Consider the following 11,057-nt stretch of genomic DNA (forward strand, 5'->3'; position numbering starts at 1 on the left):
AATAGACAGTTGAGGAGATGATCTTGTTGAGAGAAAAATCCAGGCTAGAGATATAACTTGAGAAGTCATTGAAAAAGAAAAGCAACCTGAGGCCTGAGCTCTGAGACATTCTTCTAGAGACAGAGAAGATGAGGAGGCCCTAGCCCAGGCTCCCTCTGGGTTCTCTGAGGGAACAAGTGACCTGTGTTTGAGAAACAGAAAGAAGGCCAAATTAGCAGAGAATGGGTGAAAGGGAAGAAGAGTAGAAAATGAACTTGTAATGACGATGGAAATGTTGGTAAACCATTGTATGAGTTTGTATTTTGTTCAAAATGCATGAGAAAGTTTTCTTCCCCTGCTCTCATCCCAGGACCTTGGGCATAATAGGCAAGGACTTGACCACTGTGCTACATCCCCAGCCCTGAGAAAGTTATAAGGAGGAGAATGATTTGATCTGATCCAAATTTTAAAAAGTTGATTCTGGCTCATGCTCCAAGTATATGTCCCATTTATTTACACAGAATATTAAATAGATGCTTAGTTAAGGGCTAAGTCCTAATACAAATAGTTTCTTGTTTAAGTTTATTTGGGGTGAATAGATACAGGAGGATTAGAATGGAAGCAGAGAGACGCAGTAGGTTCTTGCATTAGGCCAGATGAGAAATGGTGATGCCTTGAACTGGGGACAGAGCAGTATGAGCACAGAATAAGACACATCTGAGTGGTTCTCTGGAGGACTGACAAATGGATGACACATGAGATTTGGCTGAAATTTTGGATGGGGGCACCCACCTCTCACTGACATCTGGGAGCATTTTACTGTATGGCAGAACTTCATGCAAGATATTGGCCAAAATGAGGAACAAATACCTGCAGATGACATGTGGTAATTCGGGGGATGATTTAAATAGAAACGCTTCCACTCATCTCATACCAAAAAATAATTAGTGGATTGAATGACTAATCACCAGATGTAGGTAAGCAGATGCTAACTTGTTATTTTTAGAATGGAAGCACATGCTATATGAGGATAGTTGAGACGCATACTCATAAATCCTATATTATGACAGGTAAGTAATTAGATATTAGAGCAGCTTTTTTTTTTTGGTGTGGTACTGGGAATTGAACCCAGGAGTGTGCGCTACCACTGCGTCACATCCCTTGTCCTTTTTATTCTGAGATAGGATCTTGCAAAATTGCCCAGATTGGTCTTGAACTTGTGATCCTCATGCCTCTGCCTCCTGAATAGCTGGGATTACAGGAGTGTGCCACACACCGACTACAGGAAGCATATTTAAATAACAATATGCTTAATATTTAAATAATATAAATAAATATTTAAATAATATTTAAATATCCATGTTTAAATAAAACTTCTTTTAAATCTGAATTACTTTATATAGTATGTGCATAACACTGCTACAATTATTTCTTATTGTCTCAGTTTTGTTGACAAAATCTATTCTATTTATATATCTTGGCATTTTGATCTCAAACTTAGCATTACAAGTTGCTTTTTTTGGGGGGGTGGTTGTTTTACTAGTTTGGGGCTAAAGAACTTCTTTTGTTGTTGTTGATGTGTTACAATGTATAGCATGTACATTTTTCTGAAATATTTTTTAAAAAGCATTAGGTTCCCAATCTACAAAAAATAAAAATAAAAAACAAGAAAGAAAGATTTTGCAAGAGAATTATTTAAAACATAGAACACATTTTCCCATATAAATAGTAAGGAACTTGAGGAGTAGCTTGGTGGTAAAGTGCTTACCTAGCATATTCAAGGTTCTGGATTCAATCCCCAGGACCAAAAAAGAAAATCATAGGTACAGTGAGGTAAATAAATATTTAATTTCTGTTAACTTATAAATGTTATTTGTGGTTATAATATTATTTATGATGTCACTCCTTTATGAAAACAATACTTTTGCAATATTTTGTAGTTAAAGAAACAAGAAGAAAAATTGTTTGGTTTTGAGTGAGTCATTTTTCATGAATGCTGGTCCTTGTAGAAAAGCAGATTTTAAGGGACAGTGAAGAGTTTCTGGGAGGTGGTGCAGTTGAGGAGGGAAGAGAAGCAAGGATGTACAAGCAGAGAGCAGAGTCCTATCCAGCCACATTGGGGCCTGAAGCAGAAGAGAAAATGTGCCCTAACAGAACAGGTATCCTTTCCCCAGATTTTGCAGGGAGGTTAATGGAGATTGATCCTAGGGGTGTTCTACCACTGAGCTATGACCCCCAATCCTTTTTATTTTGAGGCCTCAAACTTGTGATCCTTCTATCTCAGTTTCTTGGGTCCCTGGGATTAACAACACCACTCCCGGCATCCTCCTTTATTTTGAATCAAGTGGAAAAAGACAACAAAAGTTCTACAATTTAGAAAAATGTCTATACATAAGGCCCCACGATGTCCATATATTCTCATACTACTATCAACTCTCATAAACCTGCCCTGTGGTGGGGGATTGTGATGATGTTAGAGTGGTAGGGGGACAGTGGGTGCACCAGGTGTCCAGCAGCCTGCAAACCCCTGGCTCAGGATTGGAAAGGATGTTCCCTTTGCATAATCACATGGGTTTTGAAATCGGCCACCTGTTTATATTTAAAATTCAGATACTGTATTTTTTTAAAAACATTTTATTGGGTTGTTAATAGACCTTTATTTATTTATTTTTATGTGGTACTGAGAATCAAACCCAGTGCCTCACACATGCCAAGCAAGTGCTCTACCACTGAGTCACAACTCAAACCCCCAGATATTATATTATTTTTTTAATCTCTTTTTTTGTGTGTGTGTGTGGTGCTGGGGATTGAACCCAGGGCCTTGTGCATGTGAGGCAAGCACTCTACCAACTGAGCTATCTCCCCAGCCCCTCAGATACTGTATTTTGTTCATCAGGAATGTTTATGTATTTTTAGCTTAATTTTTAGAAATACTGCATCACACAATTATTTATTTATTACTTTTATTACTGAGTGGGTTTTGGTGCCCCTTGTTTCTCACCCTCACTCTTTTCCTTTCTTTCTTCTTCCCTCCTTCCTTTCCTCTCTTTCTTTCTTTTTTTCTTTCTCCCTTTCTTGTTTTCTTGCACTCTTTCCCTTCTCTCTTTCTGTCTGCCCGCCTCCCCCACCCCCAAACACACAGTGCTATCTTTTCTTATTGTGGGTCTGTGTCTCCCTCCCTGGTTGTTAAAGAAGCTTAACAGGTACTGGGGGCTAGGAACAGGGAAAGATGACAGTATTTCTGAAGTCCAAGTAGCCTAAGCAGTTTGAATAAGGTTTTGAAATGCTCAACTTTAAAAATCATGGTTAGTGTCAGGCATGGTAGCGCATACCTGTAATCCCAGCAGTTCTGGAGGCTCAAGCAGGACAGCCTCAGCTTCAGGAGAGGACTGAAGCAACATAATGAGACTCTGTTTCAAAATAAACCAGGAGGGTGGCTCAGTGGTAGACCACCCCTGGGTTCAATCCCAGTACTAAAAACAAACAAACAAAAAAAGTCATGATTAACTCTTCCACATTTCTAAGCATGGGGGCCAAGAGTGGGTGGCCTGGCTCTAGTAGCTGCCAGGTTTACATATGTTGATAAAGGCATTTGGAGGAATAAGAAAAGATTTGAAGCAGCTTGGTAGGAAGAAGAAGAAATATTCCTTAAAAAGGATGTATACAAGTGTGAAAAACGATTGCCTGAGGTGGAATCAACTTGGCTATGGGTAGCTAAATCCAGGGAAAGTTGGGGTGGGTGGAGAGACTGGGATTTGAAGCACAATGTCTGAGGAAAAAGTTGAGTAGGAAGAGTTTTTAGTCAGTTCTTCACCCTGGCCACAGAGTGGTGCTGTTGGAACAAGACTGTCTTCACTTGGACTTGGCCAGGGTGCCTCAGGAGCCCTGGGAATGGAGATGAGGAGAGAGAGGCTCAGAGATCTGACCCACAATTAGTGAATATCAGAAATTTACAAGTCAGGATATTGTAACATGCATTTATTTGCATTTATGTAGACACAGTAAGTACCTATTTTAAAGTAGAAATAACTTTCAGTAGATGTTTTTCAAACATTCCTAAAACCACTGCTTTTAAACTGCAGAGTGCTCTGAACTTCACTGTGACAAAAGGATGTTTCCAGCTAGATCATTTTACCCTGACATAGAAGAAACTTCAGGACAGTGTTAGAGGTAATTGGAGCATTTTAACGCATTCAGAGAAATTAACAGTAACTAGTTGGACAAAGGTATCATTATTTTTTTTTTCTTTGTAGTGCTCAGAGTCAAACCCATCAAGACGAGGTAAGCCCTCTACCACTGACCTGCACCCCCAGCCCAGGTATCATTATTCTTTAGACACAGACTGAGCACATATGTAGTGGACAAACTGTTTTAATTGGACATTGACTAAAGGGACTGGCAGAAAGAGAGCCCATGGAGTTCAAGATCCCTATTTCAGAAAGGAAGTTTTTTTCACATGGGTTGGGTACCATTCTGAGTACAAGGAGCAAAATTCCGTTCCACATAGGTATGCTAAGTTGACCAACTCACAGTGTTGGAAAAGGGTGCTTGCTCACAGAACCTGAGTGCCCATTGTGTGGAGGCAAGAGACTAGAATCAAGACCATTGGGTTTAAAATTCTAATTCTGACAGTTACAGTCTAAAAAAACATGAATGAACCCATTTCCTCATTTAAAATGAAGGGAATAAATACATTGCCAAATTAAATGAGATGAGATATATATGAAGATATTGTTTAGAATAGATTAAAAAATGGTAGATGTATTTAGTGGCAATGTCTAATTAAGGAAGAAACAAGCACAGACATGAACACTCTTTGGGTATGAGTGGACAGTCTTAAATTGTATCAGACAGGAAAATGGTCAAGCAGCTTACAAGTATTGACTTAGGAGCTGGCCTGTCTTGATTCACATCCTGGTTCTACCACTTCTGGCTAGTTTGACTTTAGGGCAAATTATTTAATACTTTTGACCACAATTTTTTTTTCCTGGTACTAGGGATTGAGACCAGGGATGCTTTACCAATCAGCTACATGCCTAGCCCTTTTTATTTTGAGACAGAATCTCACAAAATTGCCCAGGCTGGCCTTGAAATTGTGATCCTCCTGTCTCAGCCTTGAGTCGCTGGAATTACAGGCATGCACCATTGCGCCTGGAAGTTTTTGGTTTTTGCTTTGAAATATTTTATTGGGATCCCTTTTATAGAACCAGATACTTGTGTTAAGAACAAATTCAAGTGAAAACTGAAACTGTCCCAAAATTTCTAATCAGTCTTTGTTCCCATAAGTTGACACCTACTCACACAGGTTAATACAGGAAAAATATAAATTCCTAGGATCTGGCTAGCACCACATAGAGGTCAACCTGTGTACACAATCCACAGCAACCAGAAAGAAAGGACTTGCTCTGCACTTGTCACAGCATGCACCAATTATCAGGGACCCTTACCCTGGCATCTTAGCCATCCTAACAGTTTCTAAGGGGAAGATTACACCTTAGGCTTTCAGTCAAGTTAGTGCAGAATCTCTGTGATCACAGAATTGTTATAAGAACATACAAGAAAACTGGGTATTTTCTTTATTAATGTTGATTTTCCCCCTCTACCCATAGCCAGAAGAGTTGGACTTACGTATGTTTCAAATTGGCTTACCAAGGGAGCTGACTATGCTGTATTTACAAATATGTTGTTTATAAAAAGAGCATTGACTCATTCTTTTTAAAAACTTGAGCTGTTAAATTGAAAGCGGAAAATTAAATATAGCACTGGTTTCTCTCATTTCAATAGGGACCAAATTATTAATTCGTTTCTGGAATATCTCCTTTGTCCATTCAGGCTCAAGAAATTAAAACAGTGCTGGGGATGTAGCTCAGGGGTAGAATACTTGCCTAGTACAAAGTTCTGGGTTTGATACTCAGAACTGCAAAATAAAAATAAATAAATAAGGAAATGAAATTAAAATAAACATACACATGCAAAGAACAACCAAGAAAATATCTGGTGTATAGAAACACTGTTTTCTTTTTCACTTAAGACTAGAAATAGGAAGTCTTCCTCTTTCCCTACATCTACAGCTATTCCCAACAATTTTAGACAATGGGTCCTTTTTTTAGGTCTATTGTTTAGTATAATTGCATTTATAGTTTTACAAGCCATTCTATCACAGAAACACCTTGCAATTAGATTTCTCTACTTGCCTGTGAAATGTTTTGCTTTAAACCTATAATTCCTTTCCAGGTGTTTCAGAGTGTGGGACTACACATATGGAATTACTTGGCATCCTTGAGCATTCCATTTATCATTAAGAGTTTTGATCCACAACAGGTAAACTGTGCTTTCAGAAGTGAAGGCCAGGATGTGGGAAAAGCCTGAATAAGAGGTAGGAGTCTACTAGGAGGGCAAGGAACATAGATTTTTTTTTTCTTTTCTTTTTGGTGTTAGGGATTGTACCAAGGACTTTGGATATGCTAGCTAAGCCCTCTATCACTGAGTTACATATGGAATTTAAAACTAGAAAACTAAGCACAGTAACTGGGACATTTGGCATTTGTGCACAGAAATTCCCAGGGCTTCAGAAATTACCTTCTTAAGTCAGTAAGAATTCTTAAAATCTGGAAATATGGCCATCTTGCTCCACATTCTTTTCCAATAACTAAGTCACCAGTTTTGAACATTACTGTCTTAAAATCAGCGGAAATAGAAGACAGCATGTTTAGAATGTCTACTTCAAAGTGAAAATTAAGTACTAGTAAACAAATAACACACTACCATGCAATAATAATGTGGGGTGGAAAACAACAATATATGCATGTAAAGATACAAAGGAAAGCCTACATGCCATGTGCTTGCAGTTCTGCTTATTGTCATCAGACAGCACTATCAACATGTGACAGTTACAAGTTAAAGTACTACAGGAAGAAGGGTGATTTAAGAAATTATATTTTGTAGCTTTTATTTTTCAGAAAGATATGTATTTTACCAAAGATGATGACATATGCCCCTGATTAATGAACTACAGTCACTTACTTATTGTTGGTAAGTATTATATTTTGAATTGAATATTATATTTGAATAAAATGACTTATCTTAATTTAGCCCTCATAACTGATGAGTACATCCAAACTAAAGAGATTTCATGCTCTTTGTGCAAATATAATTTATTAGCATCTCCCATTAAATGAGATTTGTGAAATTTGGTATGTAATCTTTGGGGAACTTTATAAATATTTTTTTGGTACTTGCTCGTTTAGTTACCTTATGAAAAGGCTACTTGAACTCATTAAGATTTATTTCCCCTAATGATTAAATGGGGATAGTAATGGTACTTACCTCATCGTCATGGCATAGTGATGATCAATCTCCATGCAGCATGTAGTTTGCCCCAGATCAAGCATGGACATAGTAGCTGTGATGATAATGATGATTGCTATATTTTTATAAAGGCCTACCTGCCTTTTTGTTGTTGTTGTTTGTTTGATACCAGGGATTGAACCCAGGGGTGCTTTACCACTGAGCTACATCGCCAGCCTTTTGTATTTTTTATTTTGAGACAAGTTCTCCCTAAAATGTTGAGATTGGACTTGAATTTGTGATCCTCCTGCCTCAATCTCTTGAGTTGCTGGGATTTGAGAGAATTTTTTTTATATGTTTATTTTTTAGTTATTGGCAGACACAACATCTTTGTTTGTATGTGGTGCTAAGGATCGAACCCTGGCCGCACGCATGCCAGGCCAGTGTGCTACCGCTTGAGCCACATCCTCAGCCCTGAGTTGCTGGGATTATAGCCGTGCACCACCATGCCCAGTTTACCCATCCTTTTTTGGAAATAGACAGGAATATAAATAAACAATCAAAAGGTATGGATTTTTCAAGAATGTGTTTTTAAAAATAATGTTCTTCTTTTTATTCAGAAAAACCTTAAACACATGACTGATCAGTGGGCTCAGCTGATTTCATGACAACGTTCCTCATCAGTCTTTTATCTCAGGCTTTCAGCATTCACTGATGACTGATTAGATCTACCATTGCATTAAGGATTGCATGATAGTGACTTTCTCTTTTTATTCTTTCTACTACATTTACTAGCTGGAATTCTATGAGGACTTTCCCCTCATTAGCAATTTGATAAATCTGGAAAAATAATTTGCAAAAATATTTTTTAAATACTTGTTTTTTTCTTTTTAAAAAAATTAATTGATATTCTGAGTAATGTTTGTATACTAGAAACCTCCAAGTGACAACTTTTTTGTTTTTTTTAAGAATTAGTCTGCAGTTCTCGATTTTATGCACTCCTTGTTGTTGTTCTGTTTGACACTTAATTTGTTCCACCTTAAGACAATGGGGGGTCCCTTTCAGGTTGGTTGCTGTGTCCTTTTAACAAGGCTCCTGTCAGCTTACATAAGCCTGAGACATCTTTCTTGATAATTTTCTTGCTTTCTAGCTAGTCAGATACCCATCTTATCCTGTGGAATTTGTACTCTAGACCTAGAATCCATGATTTCTCCATGGATGTTTAGTTCTTTTTAGAGGGGAAAAAAAATGGTATTTAGAGACCATTAGGGTCTCTAAATTGAACTTAAGATTACTCATTTCTATTGTGTTGTTGTTCCTAGGTCTTTTTGATTGACAGAGCTTTTGGCTTCCCCCTTAGGTGCTTGGGATTGAACCCAAGGCCTGTACATGCTAAGCATCACTGAGTGACATCCCTAGCCCCCAGGGCTTTTCTTTTTTGTTAAAGGAATAAGAAACATAAGTATATGTTTCCAAGTCCAATTTAAGTTCACGTAAGTTTTCCTTGATTTAATATTTATGTCTATTTTCTCTTACACTGAAGAGTTGGATTTCTAATGATATTAGCATATTTGTTTATTTGTTTTAGCCTTAGATACACATAAAAGTGATGGGGTTCAGCCTGTATTAACCCACAATATGGCACCTTGATAAGTGAAAAAACAGCAGAAGCAGAAAGCTTTCTCTTACTTTCCTCTTCCTCTTCTCTCCTAAAGCAGGCCATTAAACCTAGCTGACTTTTCTCTAAAATGGGTTATAATACTTAATTCTAGGGATTACCACTCTCTACCCAGAGGAAGGGAACATCCCTATCTTTAAAGACACAGAGATGCCAAGAAGAATCTGAAAAAACAGGTTTTGCTAAGTTCTCCCCAGTTTATTAACCATAAAATCAGACCCTTTTATCTTCCAGTCATATTTCTTCCCAACTATCTACTTCATCAAACTTAGAATAAAAATATACAGGCTTCCCTGTTTCTTTGAGTCTTCATGTGTGTCATGTATGTCTCCCATGTCACATAAACTTACATTAAATAAATCTGTATGATTTTCTCTTGTTAATCTATTCATTATAGAGATCTCAACCATGAAGTTAAGCAATAGATAAGAAAAGAAATTACTTCTCCCTTACAATAGACAACAAAATAAAAATAATGGTAATATTGCTACTATTGGTAAGATTTAACTACATTTTATTTCCCCTAATTTTTTTTTTTTGCTACAAAATGTAACAACACACTATAAACATTGTTCTGCATTTTATTTTTTCACTTAAAATATTTTGGTGATCACTCTATGTCATTATATAAAGATCTCACTCCATTTTTTTAGTTGCATATTATCCCACTGTGTAGATGTATATGAAATATTTTTAATGTTTCTAATACAAATTTTATATGTTTCTCATGTTATTATCTGTTGAATATCTATGGTAATCTACATATCCTAGAAAGTTATAATTAAATCATAATTCCCACTATTTTGGCTAAATTTAATAAAGATAGAACACACACACACACACACACACACACATACACAAAAGGGGAAAAAAAAACACATACTCCTAGTTAAATATGGTAGTTCAATTTCACATCACTTGCAAAAGAAAAAAAAAACTCAAAAAAATGGAATGAGTGGAGAAGCTAACCTGAATTTGTCAATAATATGATTTTACTGCTAATTTTAAAATGGCTGGCATTTTTCTTGACATAATTCCTTGAAAACAAAGCCTGGAAAAAAAAAAGGTAGGAGGAATAGGTGACATATGCAATCCCAAGAAAGGTGAGGGGAAAGGAGAAAGCAAATGAATGGAGCTGGTTTCTGAGTTGCCCAATTCTTGCTGGTTTCATAATGGTGGAAGTGTGCTCCAGGAGCCTTCCTGCATTTCCTAATTGTGTGAGCTGGCCCTTGTGGGACTTTGCTGAAGCCAGAGTCTCTGTTAGTCCATTTGGGATGGTGGGCAGGCCCAGGGGTCTCTCCCTGTCAGTCAGCCTCATGTGTGGGGGCTCTTGTTTTACAAAAGCAAGAGGTAATGGCAGTAATAGACATTCTTCTCCAGACAAGAATGGCTTCTCCCATTGGAAAACTAGTCAGACTGCAAAAAAGCAGGGCAGCCAAGTTGACCTGGAGTGGTGCATGAACTGGGTCTGAAGCAGAATTCAAAAAGAGATTATCATCTAAGTCTTCTGTCCTTATTCAGACATCTTTGGTAACAAAAATTATTGTTTTGGACACAAAGCTAGAAAACACCTTAAGAATTTATCTGATATTTTTCTTAACTTTAAGCAAGACCATAAATTATTTAATTTTTTAAAATTCTGAAGAATATTTCACAATTTCTCCTCAGTAGCCCATTCTAGTATCTAAACAGCAATTTTAATCTTTAAAATATCAGGCTAGCCCAGTGCAGTTGTGCATGCCTGTAATCCCAGCGTCTCAGGAGGTTGGTTTGCGGCAGGAATGCAAGTTCAAGGCAAGCCTCAGCAACTTAATGAGAGTATGTCTCAGAAAAAATGAAAATAAAAAGGGTTGGGATGCAGCTCAGAGACAAAGTACCTCCTGGGTTTAATCTGCAGTGGCAATAAACAAACAAACAAAATAAATCAGACTATTCTATTCTAGTATACTTGTTACTTTATGCCTAATTCCCTTGACTAATAATAATAATGATCATTTTAAAATTCTAAAGCTTAGGATAATTAGAGAAAGGTAAAAAAAATTTATCCTACACCTGTTCTAGAATATAACTTTTATTTGATAAAATGCATAATCTCCCTTTAGGAAGAAATTGG

This window comes from Ictidomys tridecemlineatus, chromosome 7 (genome assembly GCF_052094955.1).
Source record: "Ictidomys tridecemlineatus isolate mIctTri1 chromosome 7, mIctTri1.hap1, whole genome shotgun sequence".
Taxonomy (NCBI): domain Eukaryota; kingdom Metazoa; phylum Chordata; class Mammalia; order Rodentia; family Sciuridae; genus Ictidomys; species Ictidomys tridecemlineatus.